The sequence below is a fragment of the Macaca mulatta genome, chromosome 7, assembly GCF_049350105.2.
Source record: "Macaca mulatta isolate MMU2019108-1 chromosome 7, T2T-MMU8v2.0, whole genome shotgun sequence".
Classification (NCBI taxonomy): domain Eukaryota; kingdom Metazoa; phylum Chordata; class Mammalia; order Primates; family Cercopithecidae; genus Macaca; species Macaca mulatta.
In genome coordinates, this window is record NC_133412.1 from 35,278,750 (window position 1) to 35,293,543 (window position 14,794).

Sequence of the window (14,794 nt, forward strand, 5' to 3'; positions counted from 1 at the left end):
CATCCTTGAAATTCTGAGTTCAAGCAATCCTCCCAACTCAGCCTGAGTAGCTGGGACCACAGGCACTTGCCATCATGCCTGGCTAATTAAAAAAAAATTTTTTTGGTACAGACAGGGTCTCACTATGTTGACCAGGCTGGTCTCAAACTCTTGGCCTCAAGGGGTCCTCCTGCCTAGGCCTTGAAAGCACTGGGATTACAGGCGTGAGCCACCAGGACCCAGACAAACTTTAAATAATGTGTTAAGTCAATAAGCCAGAATATAAAAATTGCTTGAGAGCAGTGGTGTGATCATGGCTCACTGCATCCTTGGACTCCTGGGCTCAAGCAATCCTGCCTTTCAGCCTCTCGAATAGCTGGGACTACAGGTGCACACTACCAAGCCCGGCTACTTTCTTTTATTTATTTTTAGTTTTGCAAAAACCAGGGCTTGCCATCTTGCCCAGGATGGTCTTGAACTCCTGGGCTCACACAATCTTCTGGTCTTGATCTCCCAAAGTGCTAGAATTATGGGCGTGAGCCATCGTGTCCAGCTAATGTTATTGTTGATTGAACACCTATTCTGTTTACTTGTTTTCACAAACATTATTTTATTTAATCTTCATGACAATCCTGGGAGGCAGGAATTATTATCCTACTTTATAATTGGAAAAAAGACTCACAGAGATCAAGAAATGACTTGCAAAAAGGCACCCACTGAGTGGCAGAGCCAGGACTGGTCTCAGAATGTGCACACCAAGCCTCAGGTTCTTTTCCCTCCTCTTTTCCAGACCTCCTCCTGGGGATTGGGTCCCCTTTGCTGTGAGTAGCATTTTGACAGTTAAACGCATCACCTACCACTAACATGTTCTAGGATCAACTGCCCTGTACATTTAGCCATCCTTTTTTACATAATACTCTCCCATTTCTATTTTAGATAAGCTTTAAAAATCGCGGTTTTGATTGTCTTGGTCTGCTCTGATAGGAAAAAGCATGGAATAGTCAAGAGTACTCTATGTCCCATTAACTAGATGAGCTAAAGGGATCAACACCTTAGGACCTGTCCAAACTCAGCCTGAGTACTGAGGAGAAAGCTAACTGCAGAATCTTTGACTTAGAGAATAAATCATGGAATCTCATCTAGTAGGCAGAGACTATACCATACTTTTTCTTATTCTCCAGTCTTCAAGTTTTGATTTAAGAATTTTTTAAAAAGAAGTTTTATGCTAATAGTTTTAAACCTACAAAACCAAACATTTTTCCAGATGAAACTGGTTTTTTCAATACCTTCATGACATTCAATCAAACCCGTATTTTTTAAATAAAATAGCGAATGATTCACAAATGGACTCAAACAACCTTAGAAAAAAGCTTATTAGCTATTTATAGCTATAACTGTAGCAAGCCACTTCCCCCAACCTACAATGAGGGGCGAAGCTAACTAGGAGGGAGCTGAGCTGATTCATGACTCAAGCAGTAGAGATGGTGCTTGTATCATGCAGCATGACATTTATCTCACTTAGGAAATGAAAGGAGAACCCCAGCTGCGTAACTTAGAATGAGTGATAATACAGCTGTTAGCTACAAACATTTGTTTGGCACGAATCAATCTGGACTCTCCTGTAGTTTGCTTTGATGGTCTCTCTACTATCTTGTTGACTAATGATGAGATCATTGTTTGTTAACCTCACTGAGTAAAGAAAACACTATCCCAAGCAAAATGCATACTGTTTCCCGCACTTTATTGAGGTTGTTTATTGACTTGTGTTTATAAGAGCTCTTCTATATTTATTAAATATTTACATGCATTGCTTATGTATTTAGCTGCATAAGGAGAAATTAATCCCATCTTTAATCTGAGTAAAGTTGTTGGCTTTCTATAGGACTTTTGCGTTAGTAAAGTGGAAAGCAGCCACCTCAAATAAGATTCTTGTTGTTAACTGTTCCATATACTTTGTAATGTACCAATAGGTCCCATCTCCCTAAGGTGATCACAGCAGAAGCCATGTTCAAATCCATAAATTTAAGGGACATGTTCACTCTGGAAGAATCTATATAACTTCTCAAGTATGCTGCAAACTTAGAAAAGAATAAATGGATAAAGTAGTAAATAACTACAGCTGAAAAGGGGTTTGGGGATTCTGTGATCATTTGATTTGCCTGTGAAAATTCTCCATCCACAACTAATATGGAAATTACAAGTTGGCTTTTATATTCTAGAACAATGCTGTTCTCCCTTAAGTCCTCTAGTGTCTGCCAATAATGCCATTCCAGAGAAGAAACTAAGAGATAACCTAGAAGTCACAGGATTAGTTCCCCTCCAAATGAATGTAAGCCTCTCTAGAGAGAGAGAAGAAACAAATGTAGATTCTGTCAGAAAATTTAGCTGAAACTTGCTCTATTCACACTGCAATAGGCTACTTAATATTTTAAGTATTCCTAAAAGCAAAACAATTCAAAGAGCCACCTTTCACCCTATCCTCTTTCCCAAATTCTCTCTTCTCTCTCTCAGTTCCCTATTGAATATCTCAGTATTGGAAGATTGCATATGTAGTTGTTAATGTTTTATTTGTGAAGATAAAAAAATTTCCTGTTGCTATAAAGCTACAATAGTAAAAATAATGTGGTACTTGTGATATAACAGTTACACAGATTACTGAAATAGAACAGAGTATAGAAATAGACCCACATAGGGCCAGGTGCAGTGGCTCATGCCTGTAATCCCAGCACTTTGGGAGGCCACGGCGGGCGGATCATGAGGTCAGGAGATCGAGACCATCCTGGCTAACATGGTGGAACCCCGTCTCTACTAAAAATACAAAAAAATAGCCGGGGGAGGTGGCGGGTGCCTGTAGTCCCAGCTACTCAGGAGGCTGAGGCAGGAGAATGGCGTGAACCCGGTAGGCGGAGCTTGTAGCGAGCTGAGATCGCACCACTGCACTATAGCCTCGGTGACAGAGTGAGACTCCGTCTCAAAAAGAAAAAAAAAAAAAAAAAAGAAATAAGACCCATATAAATATGGAAAACTTATGCTTGAAAAAGGCAAACATCACAAAGGCAATTCAATCGATCCAGGGCAGTCTTTTCAAGAAATGGTGCAGGAACTATTGTCATTATCTATCCATCTGTCTAGCACTTGGATCCTTACCTCTTAACATACTCAAAAGTTAAAGTAGATCATAGGCCCAAATGTAAAACATAAAACTATAAAATTTCTAGAAAAAACCATACGAGACAGTCTTTGTGATCTTACGTTAGGCAAAGATTTCTTAGACACAGTACCAAAAGCCTGATCCATAAAAGAAAATATTAATAAACTGAACATCATCAAAATTAAAAACTTCTCTTTAAGAGACACTGACTGGGAGAAAATATTTGCAAAGCACAAAGGACTTTTATCCAGAATATACAAACAATGTTCATACTTCAACAATACGAAAAACAAACAACCCTCCTCTCCAAAATGTGCACAGATTTAAAGATACTTCACCAGAGAAGATACACTGTGGCAAATACGCAAATTAAAGGAGAGTCAATGGTAGAGAATTGGAAATTAAAACCACATTGAGACAACACTATATACCTATTTGAATGGCTGAAATGTAAAAGACTAAGCACATCAAATGTTGGTGAGGAGGTGAAGGAATTCAAAGTCTTACACGTTGCTGGGAGGAATGTAAGATGGTACAACCGATATGGAAAACAGTTTGGCAGTTTCCTGCCCTATCACACAATCCAGCCATTCCATTCCTAGGTATTTACCTAAGAGAAAAGGACATACATGTCCATACAAATATTTGCACATGAATGTTCATAGAAGCTTTTATTTGTAGTAGTCCCAAAACTGAAAGCAATCCAAATGTTCATCAATGGCTGAATGGATATTAAACCTGATACAGGTTGAATATCCCTTATCAAAATGTGTGGAACAAGAAGCGTTTTGAATTTGGGATATTTTTTCAGATTTTGGAATATCTGCATTATACTTACCAGTAGAGCATCCCTGATCTGGAAATCGAAAATCCAAAATGCTTCAATGAGCATTTCCTTTGAGCATGATGTTGTTGCTCAGAACGTTTCAGGTTTTGCAGCATTCCAGATTTCAGATTTTTTGAATTCAGAATACTTAAACTGTATACCCATAAATGGAATACTACTTGGCAATAAAAAGGAATGAACTGATACAACAACATAGATCTCAATAACTGTGCTGAGTAAAAATGGCCAAAAGAGTATATACTATATGTTGCCATTTATATAAAATTCTAGAAAATGCAAATAATCTATAGTGCCAGAAAGCCTGGGAATGTGGGGGTGGGGGTGGAGAGAGAGAGATTACAAAGGGGCACTAGGAACGTGAGGGTGAGGGACATATTCACTGTGAACTCTACTGATGGTTTCACAGGTAGATGGATACACATGCCAAGACATATCAAACTTTATGTGAAATCTACTGTATATCAATTACACCTCAATAAAGCTGTTAATAAAGGTACATTAAGCAAAAATGGTAATTCATTACAGAAATTATGCCATATATCTCTTTGTTGTCCTTTGCGGACTACTGGCAGGAAAATTACATTCAATCTACCTGATAACTTAACACATGATACAATGGTTATAATCAAAGTAAAATTCATTAGAAATAAATTTATTATATTTTGAAATAATTAGAGTCCAACAGACGAAAAAATTAAAAAAACTTCCAAGGAAAAGGTGGTGAAAAATAGATCAGTGGCCAATAAAATAAAGTCTGATGACTGGAGTGAAAAGGAGGCAATATTTGAGATTACAAATCCAAGGAATAAAGCATCATAGTCACTATAAAGTTGATCAGTTTTTATTTATATGCATAGAAGTTAGAAAAAAAGATATTGAGCTAAGGCCTCCCTGGCTAGATAAGGGAAAAAAGTTCATTTCGGGTAGAAGAAATGGCATGTGTCAAGTCACAGAACTGTGAAAGGCATGTCTCATTTGGGGTTTCGCAAAAAGTTTAGTAAGGCAAGTATACAATGGGCAGGTGTAGGAAATGAAGGTGATGAGAAAGGCAGGGGTCAGGTCATGAATCAATCTGTTACCCTAAGAAGTATGGATTTGGGCATATGATGGATACGCAGGTAGAGATGTCCACACTACAGTTAGAAGTGTAGTGCTCAAAAGAGAGGTTGTTAATTTAAAGCAAGCTATTTTAGGGAAATCTCTTGACATAGAGTGTTGATTCACCGATTTCATTACTTCCATACTGGTAAACAAATAACTGAGTCAATTAGCTTGGAAATGGTGGTTACTTTCCATGTTTAGAAACCAACACTTATAATAGTTATAACTGAAATTAACCATGGGCCTTCCCTAAGGAATATCACTTTAAGCAGGTAATAGCCAAATCACCAAAAATTGCTTAAGAAGAAAATCTCATCAGCCAAGTATGGAAGATAAAATTTCCTATGAATTCCTCAGCTAATTCCCCAGGCTCCCCTGAACAACTTATGCAGGGGGAACATAATGGTCCTGGGGGCACTGGAAGTGTTTAGCTGTGCTAAACCTATAAAATCAGGGACTAGGACTGGAGCACAGAAGAGGAGAAGGAATAGAGAAAAACTCAGGTGATTTTACCAACAATCAGCCCTATTGGCTGTATGCTAGGTGAGCCTCGATGGCTTCATTGGTAAAACATGGAGTGACTCAAGGGCATCTTTATACACATAATGCTTGGTACACAGTGGGAAAATAAAAATGCTTATGGAATGAAAGAGAAATCTCAGTTCTAAGATTCTCAAAGTCATCTCTCTTTTACAGCTAGACAGTTTGTTAGTGGCTCTGTGGGTTCAAGGGCTGCTCCACTATAAGAAGAACACAGGAGTGAGGGGAAACTGTAACTACAAATAGATTAAATTGGCAGAGGAGTAGCAATGGTATTACTTGTTTAAGCAGTGTGGCTTATAGATATGTCTTTTTACTTTACAGCTGCACTGTATGAGCCAGAGCTTCTTTCAGAGAAATAGAATCAAAGTAGAACTTTGCTCACATGCCCATATGTACCCCTGTCTTCAGTCAGATGTTTACTATATTGCCAGTTCTGTATAGTTTTATGGTATGTGTGAGCTTTTAGAAATGTCTGCAAACTTCTAATACTGGCAGTTTTTTGTTTCTTGGTTAATTTATGGTTACAGGGAATACACTGGACCATGTCCTTGCTTTGCTGACTGTGAATTCATTTTTTTTCCTTAAGGTGGATTCCATCAATTATCTCTCTCCTGACCAACTATAGACATAGTAAACAATATGAGTGGTATCTTTCAGTTTTCACAACTGATTTATTCTAGCACAGGTTAACAAACTCAGAACTGTGGTTTTTTTTCTCAAATGGGCCTGGAAACATCTTCTGGAGTATGACCCAACTATTCAAATTATGTGTAAAGTAGTGATTCTTAAATGTCAGTGAATGTAAGAATCACTGGGTATACTTAGTAATAATGGGAATTCCTGAACCTATTTCCAAAATTCTAACTTAAGAAAATCTTGAGTGGAGTCCAGAAGTCTGTTTTAATAAGCACCTCCAACCTCACCACTGCAGGTGAGGTGGTCTTTACACAACTACTGAAAAACAAAGGAAACTACATAACATTTTTCTGCAAAGAAATTTCTCCCTACACCAGAATTCCATTCTGGCAAACTCAGTTTGAAGGAGTAGCCACCACTCTAGGCCACAGCAAGAAATCATACGTGAGTTCCTTAATAGGTACCAGGCATCTTCTTCCAGCACTGTATTCTTTTTTAAAATTATACTTTAAATTCTAGAATACATGTGCAGAACGTGCAGGTTTTTTACATAGGTATACATGTGCCATGGTAGTTTGCTGTACCCATGAACCTGTCACATCTACATTAAGTATTTCTCCTAATGTTATCCCTCCCCTAGCCCCTCAACCTCTGACAGGCCCCAGTGTGTGATGTTCCCCTTTCTGTGTCCATGTGTTCTCATTGTTCAACTCCCGAGTGAAAACATATGGTGTTTGGTTTTCTGTTCCTATGTTAGTTTGCTGAGAATGATCGTTTCCAGTTTCAGCTTCATCCAGGTCCCTGCAAAGGACAGGAACTCATCCTTTTTATGGCTGCATGGCACTCCATGGTGTATATGTGCCAATTTTCTTTATCCAGTCTATCACTGATGGGCATCTGGGTTGGTTCCAAGTCTTTGCTATTGTGAATAGTGCTGTAATAAACATACGAGTGCATGTATCTTTATAGTTTAATGCTTTATAATCCTTTGGGTATATACCCAGTAATGCGATTGCTGGGTCAAATGGTATTTCTAGTTCTAGATCCTTGAGGAATTGCCACACTGTCTTCCACAGTGGTTGAACTAATTTACACTCCCATCAACAGTGTAAAAGCATTCTTATTTCTCCAAATCCTCTCCAGCATCTGTTGTTTCCTGACTTTTTAATGATTGCCATTCTAACTGGCATGAGATGGTATCTCATTGTGGTTTTAATTTGCATTTCTCTAGTGACCAGTGATGGTGAGCATTATTCATATGTTTGTTGGCTGCATAAATGTCTTCTTTTGAGAAGTGTCTGTTCATATCCTCTGCCCACTCTGTGATGGGTTTTTTTCTTGTAAACTTGTTTAAATTCCTTGTAGATTCTGGATATTAGCCTTTTGTCAGATGGATAGATTGCAAAAAATGTTCTCACATTCTGTAGGTTGCCTGTTCACTCTGATGATAGTTTCTTTTGCTGTGCACAAGCTCTTTAGTTTAATTAAATCCCATTTGTCAATTTTGGCTTTTGTTGCCATTGCTTTTGGTCTTTTAGTCATTCAGTGTTTGCCCATGCCTGTGTCCTGAATGGTATTGCCTAGGTTTTCTTCTAGGATTTTTATGGTTTTAGATCTTACGTTTAAGACTTTAATCCATCTTGAGTCAATTTTTGTATAAGGTGTAACGAACGGGTCCAGTTACTGTTTTCTGGATATGGCTAGCCAGTTTTCCTAACACCATTTATTAAATAGGGAATCCTTTCCCCATTTCTTGTTTTTGTCAGGTTTGTCAAAGAACAGATGGTTGTAGATGTGTGATGGTATTTCTGAGGTCTCTATTCTGTTCTATTGGTCTATGTCTCTGTGTTGGTACCAGTACCATGCCGTTTTTGTTACTGTAACCTTGCAGAAAAGTTTGAAGTCAGGTAGCATGATGCCTCCAGCTTTGTTCTTTCTTCTTAGGATTGTTTTGGTTATACGAGGTCTTTTTTGCTTCCTTATGAAATTTAAAGTAGTTTGTGCTAATTCTGTGAAGAAAGTCAGTGGTGCTGACCTTGATAGGGATAGCACTGAATTTATAAACTACTTTGGGCAGTATGGCCATTTTTGTGATATTGATTCTTCCTAACCATGAGCATGGAATGTTTTTCCATTTATTGTGTCCTCTCTTATTTCATTGAACAGTGGTTTGTAGTTCTTGAAGAGGTCCTTCGCATCCCTTGTAAGTTTTACTCCTATTTTATTCTCTTTGTAGCCATTGTGAATGGGAGTTCACTCATGAGTTGGCTGTCTAGTGTTGGTGTATAGGAATGCTTGTGATTTTTGCAGATTGATTTTGTTTCCTACGACTTTGCTGAAGTTGTTTATCAGCTTAAGGAGATTTTGGGATGAGATGATGGGGTTTTCTAAATACACAATCATGTCATCTGCAAACAGAGACAATTTGACTTCCTCTCTATCTGAACACCCTTTATTTCCTTCTCTCGCCTGACTGCCCTGGCTAGAACTTCCAATACTACGCTGAATAGGAGTGGTGAGGGAGCACATCCTTGTGCTGGTTTTCAAAGGGAATGCTTCCAGTTTCTGCCCATTCAGTATATTGGCTGTGGGTTTGTCATAAATAGCTCTTACTATTTTGAGATATATTCCATCGATACCTAGTTTATTGAGAGTTTTTAGCATGAAGAGGTATACAATTTTATTGAAGGCTTTTTCTGTATCTGCTGAGATAATCATGTGGTTTTTGTCACTGGTTCTGTTTGGCTCTGTTTGCATCCCAGGTATGAAGCCGACTTGATTGTGGTGGGTAAGATTTTTTTTTTCCTTACAGAGGTTTTATTGTGTTTGGTCCACAGTCGTATTTTACATTATCTCATGGAGCAGGGCACCTGGGTGGGGGTCCCTGTGCAGTACTTGGTGGGGCATGTGGCCAAGGGAGATGGAGCAATATAGCTGGCAAGGCCCAGAAGGGGAGAAGGGCTGGGGCCTACTAAGGGGCCGGGCACAATGGCTCACGCCTGTAGTCTCAGCACTTAGGGAAGCCAAGGCGGGTGGATTACCTGAGGCCAGGAATTCGAGACCAGCCTGGCCAACATGGTGAAACCTCATCTCTACTAAAAATACGAAAGTAGCTGAGCATGGTGGCGTATGCCTGTAATCCCAGCTACTTGGGAGGCTGAGGCAGGAGAATCCCTTGAGCTCAGGAGGTGGAGGTGCAGTGAGCCAAGATGACACCACTGCACTCCAGCCTGGGCCACAACAACTAAAAATAAAACCTACTGAGGCCACAGTGGGGCGGGGATTTGGGATTAGCCCCAACAACTCAGCATTCCACTTCCTTGTACAGAACTCACTTTCCCCACTGGGCCCTGAGGCAGGTTTGAGGTCTGTTGGTCTGAGGGTCCTAGGGAAACTCAGCCACTTGGGATCCTGAAATATTTAGCATCATAGCCAGGCCCCCTTTCCCAGGGGACTCATTTCCCAGCACCCTCCCCACTGTCCTCACCCCATTCCTTGGGGGAAAAAATGTATTTTTCTTTTGTCAATACTTCCTGAAACTTTTGCGGGTAGAGAAACCATAAACTGATCAGCTGACAAAAGTGGGAAGAGGCGAGGCAACCGGAAACCTTCGGGGACTAGTTCCCTCCAAGCCCATGTCTCTTCTCCCCAGCACAGCTCTGCTGACAGCCTGGACGTGCCAGCAGGGACCCTCACCCTACACATATTGGGATATGGCCTTGACCCCTTCCCCCACAGCCTGGTGGCTCAGTCCTGTGAAGGACCAAGGCAAGGGGGGAAAAAGCCCTGCTGCCTGATTCCATCTTGCCACTCAGAGACCCTTGGTTGACTGGCAGCACTGAACAGGTTAAGAAAGAAAAAAAGATGAAAACATAGAAAAACCCAAAAAAACCCAGACAGGGGGACAATGGGGGAAGAGAGTGCTGGCAACCTCAGTAGCATAGCTGGACTCCTCCTGGTAGTAAGGGCAGTCGCCAGCACCCAAGGGAGCCCTGTTGGCCACTGTGCCTTGCCGGCAGTACTTGGGGTCATATATATGCTGGCCCAGGCCAAAGACCTGGCTACTCTGGTTGGCACCCTGGGTGTAGCCCATCTGCAGGGACTTGGTGGAATTATCACTTGTCAGTTCCCAGCTTGGTATCATAGATGTGCCATCGCATCCCATGAGCCGTCATGCTCACCTGGGTGGCACACTTATTTGTATCCATCTGGAGGCTAATGGTCGAGGGGTCCGTGGGGGGGCAGAATGTGGTTCGTGGGGTCATAGAGATGCCTCCTTATGCCATACACGGTCAGGCTGACTGGTTGGCCCATTTGTTGGTGCCCAGCTGCAGCCTGATGATGCACTGACCGGCCTTCATGGTGGCGTCATTGAAGTTCTGCTTCTGCTTCTCTGAGTACTTGACACCAATGTCCACCCCGCTCCGTGGCCCCTTAGTCTTGGCCTTCCCTGCTAGAGCAAAAAGAGACACCTGCACGTGCCTCATGTTCCCACTCTCAAACAGGCTGTTGGCCTTGAACAGGTCCACGGGGTTCATGCCATAGTTGACCACGGCCTTGATGAAGTTGGAGAGGTTTTCTAGTTGGTGCCAATTCTGCATGAAGTGATTTACCTTGGGGACTGAGTCTGGCTGCAGCTTGTTCATGTGTGTATAAGATAATCCCACCCTTCAGGCTCTTCTGGGAGTCGGGGTCGATGGAGAGGACCAGTGAGTCCCTTGATCCAGCTTCAGAGCTCTGCCTCCTTCTGAGGGTCATATTTGGACAGGAGCCAGTTCTTTACCTTGGCTGACAGCCCATACAAGAGGCCCTTGTTGAACTGTGTATAACTCATGGCTGGGGGGCTGCGGGATGGAGTTGCACGGGACAGGGGTGGATAAGCTTTTTGATGTGCTGCTGGATGGTTCATCAGGGATATTGGCCTGAAATTTTCTCTTTTTGTTGTGTCTCTGCCAGGCTTTGGCATCAGGATGATAATGGCCTCATAAAATGAGTTAGGGAGGAGTCCCTCTTTTTCTGTTGTTCGGAAGAGTTCCAGAAGGAATGGTACCAGCTCCTCTTTGTACCTCTGGTAGAATTCGGCTGTGAATCCATCTGGTCCTGGGCTTTTTTGGTTGGCAGGCTATTAATTACTGCCTCAATTTCAGAACTTGTTATTGGTCTATTTGGGAAGTCAACTTCTTCCTGGTTTAGTCTTACAGTATTCTCTGATAGTAGTTTGTATTTCTGTGGGATCTGTGGTGATATCCCCTTTATCATTTCTTATTGTGTCTTTTTGATTCTTCTCTTTTTTCTTCTTTATTAGTCTGACTAGTGGTCTATCTTGTTAATCTTTTCAAAAAATCGGCTCCTCTGTTCCTGTACCGTATTCTAAATCCAGTACATTATGTTACCAAAAAAGAAAAAGGATTCATCATCAGTTTATCCAAGCAAGCACTCAGGCAGTCTTCCAAGAAGTGAAATAGAAGAGCAAACATACACAAAAAAACACTTATTGGTAGCCAAAATTATTTGTAAAATATTTACAAAAGCTACAAAGTAAACAAAAGGAGAGTAAAGTTGCCAGAGGACAGCAGAATGTAGTTACTGCTACATATAATAAATATATGCAAATGGAAGTTTGCATATAATAATAGAAATATTATATGCAAATGGAAGTTTCAGATTCAACTAATATTAGAGTTCTTACAATATGCCAAGCAGTATGCTTGGAACTTTCATATACATTATTTTAATCTTCAAATGAGCCTGTAGGGAGTGATTCATAGGCCTTATTAATAGAAGAAGACATGAAAGAAAAGACTAAATAATTCACCAAAACTCACACCGCAGGAAAGCTGGGATTTGGTCCATGATTGGTGGATCAAATCCAGTGCGTCATCTATTATACCACACTTCCCCAAGCATTAATTGTCCCGTAAACTTCATTTTAAAAATAAATATAAAACAATGACGGTTAATATTTACTGACACTTTACTAAGAATTAGATATTGTGCTAAACACACTAGATATACTAGCTTTTCTTAGTCCATTCAGTTTACCTATAATGTCCCAGACTGGATACCTAATAGAGAAAGGAAATTATAATTCCAGAGGCTGGGAAGTCCAACATTGAGACACACACATGAGGTGAAGGACTTCTTGTGGTGTCATCCCATGGTGAAAGATGGAAGAGCAAGAGAGCACAAGACTGAATGTGTAACCGCAAGCCCTTTTATAAAGGCATTAATCTATTAATGTGGGTTAACAGATTAGTACCCATCTAAACACCTCTCACTAGTGACCCTCTCTCAACACTATTGTATTGTAGATTAACCTACACACACTTTCCAGGGAACACGTTCAAATCATCTTTCATCCTCACAATCCATGAGGTAGGTACAATCATCTCTAATCTACAGCTGGGATATCTGAGGTCTGGAGAGAATAACAACATGTACTGTGAATGAATCCATTCAAGTATAATAGATGTTTAAATTGTCTAGTTTTCTGATATGACTCTGACATATTTCATCTTGATTCCTTTAGCATGATTTGAAGACTGTGTTCAGAACTTCTTATGAAAAAGTGATGATTTCCTGTAGTTGGTTTACAGAGAGGCAAAGTATAGAGTTGTGATACACTATTCTGTCAAACTTTCATTTTAGGAAAGCACTGAGGAGTACTTTATTTTCTTTTAAGAGAGTAAAGGATGAAGAGAAATTAACTCAGGCTGAACTACATTAAAGCTGTAAAAATCCTAAAGTAATGTTAAATTGTATGAGTTGGTCTTTGTTGATCATTAGCTTAATCAGATTGATCATTTACTGTTCAGCTTGGGATTATCTTTGCTTATGACAAGCAATCCGCATAGTTTTGTATATGGACATTAACTTGCCCTGAATGTGGTTAAGAATATAATCTGAAGTGCAAAAAGACGATTCATGGGAAATCACTGTTGAAGAAAACCTATTATTTTCTCCAGCTTTTACAGGCTTTTGCACCACCTGACTACTAACTACTCTCACTAGAACACTGAAGCTACATGTTTAGCAGTCATTCAGCATGTGGTGTTCAGTGTTGGCTCAACTAGCAAGAGTTAAGGACCCTAGGAAATCAGACACACACTACCCTTCTCAACATGTCCCATCTGGTATGATTTAGGTTCTTTGGGCTGTGTTGTTTTTATTTCCCCATCTCTATAAGGTTTTTCACATCCTATTAAAGAGACTTCTAAGGATAGACACTGAATTCACATAAAATCTGCAGCTCTGGTGTTTAAATGCCTGTTAAAAGTACAACTGCAGGAATGACCAAAAAAAAACAAAACTGCATTTGCTATTGAAAGGAAGCAGTGAAACCTAATATCCCATCCTACCTTCCAGCAAAATATGTATTGAGCTTTTACAAAGTACTGGTTCTTTAATATCTGGCATAGGAAATGATTTTGAGAATAAATGATACCAGTATTTGTTGATTATCTGCCAATATCAAACAACACATTACTCACAAGGGTCCTCACAGCTAGCATTCCTTTCCTCGAAGTTCTTTTTGTATATTGGTTCCCATACAACTACAATTCCCTTTTTTCCAAAGAGATTAGTGGTAAGAGAAAAGGAAGACAGTCTTAAGTTCTTCTTCCGGGTTGTGAATATTAACAACTGTGGAATTAAGATGGAGAATTATCTTTTATCTTAAAATAACTTTTATCTTTGAATAAAGTAGTTTTTCATTCAAATGTAAATATCTTCAACTAATGCCTTTCTCCTAGATACAGATACTTTTGAAAATTATATTAAATGACAGAACTTTAGTTCTATCCTTGATCTTAGCATCTTGAAAATCGTAACATTTTTAGGTAATGATGCAGAGAATTCTCATCTTCCTCCATGCTCCCATAACACACCACACTATAATAGTTACATATTCACAGATTATTGCCTGGGCTAGACTGAGTCACACAAAACAACACCTTTGCCTCTCCAAGATCTAGCACAGTGCTAGACACATAAGTGCTCAATAAATGTTTGTGGAATTGACTTGAAACAACCTAAGTTTAAAACTTTCAAGTCCTATATCAGACAGTGTGAAACGGAAACCTTATATTGTAACAAATGAAATTTAAAGAGGCTAACCATGCAATTTTGAAGTGAATTTTAGGAAAGAAAAAAAAAGAAAAAGAAAAATGGAGTTGCAATGTGTCTATGACCTTTCTTTTTTGACCATTCATTCAACAAAGCATGTGGCACTGAGAAATTATCCTTCCTAAGTACCCCCATTAATATGTCACTCTGAATTTTAATGGCTCCCTCCTCCTATGGGAGGGTGTACAGTCCCTTAGCCTGAGAGGCAGTGTACCACTGTAATATGGAATATAGTGCTGTGTGACTCTCAGCCCTACAACTTACTAGCATGTAACCCTGGGCAGGTAATTTAACCCCTCTTAGCCACACTTTGCTCTTTGGTGTAGGGTTGTTGTAATAATGGATTCAAAGTATTTAGCAGGTACTTAACACAAAGTAAGTGCTAAATCAATGTTGGCTATTAATATCCAAAA

The 14,794-nt window shown here is 39.9% G+C and overlaps 1 protein-coding gene and 1 pseudogene across 4 annotated transcripts in view; both read right to left on the reverse strand.

The window, feature by feature from the left end:
- Positions 1-14,794, reverse strand: part of ALDH1A2 (aldehyde dehydrogenase 1 family member A2) — a 116,421-nt gene that overhangs the window by 17,771 nt on the left and 83,856 nt on the right. The window lies entirely within an intron of this gene.
- LOC114679417 (calponin-2 pseudogene) lies at positions 10,073-13,449 on the reverse strand (annotated as a pseudogene). The gene has a single exon (XR_013395611.1). The product of XR_013395611.1 is annotated as a calponin-2 pseudogene (transcript).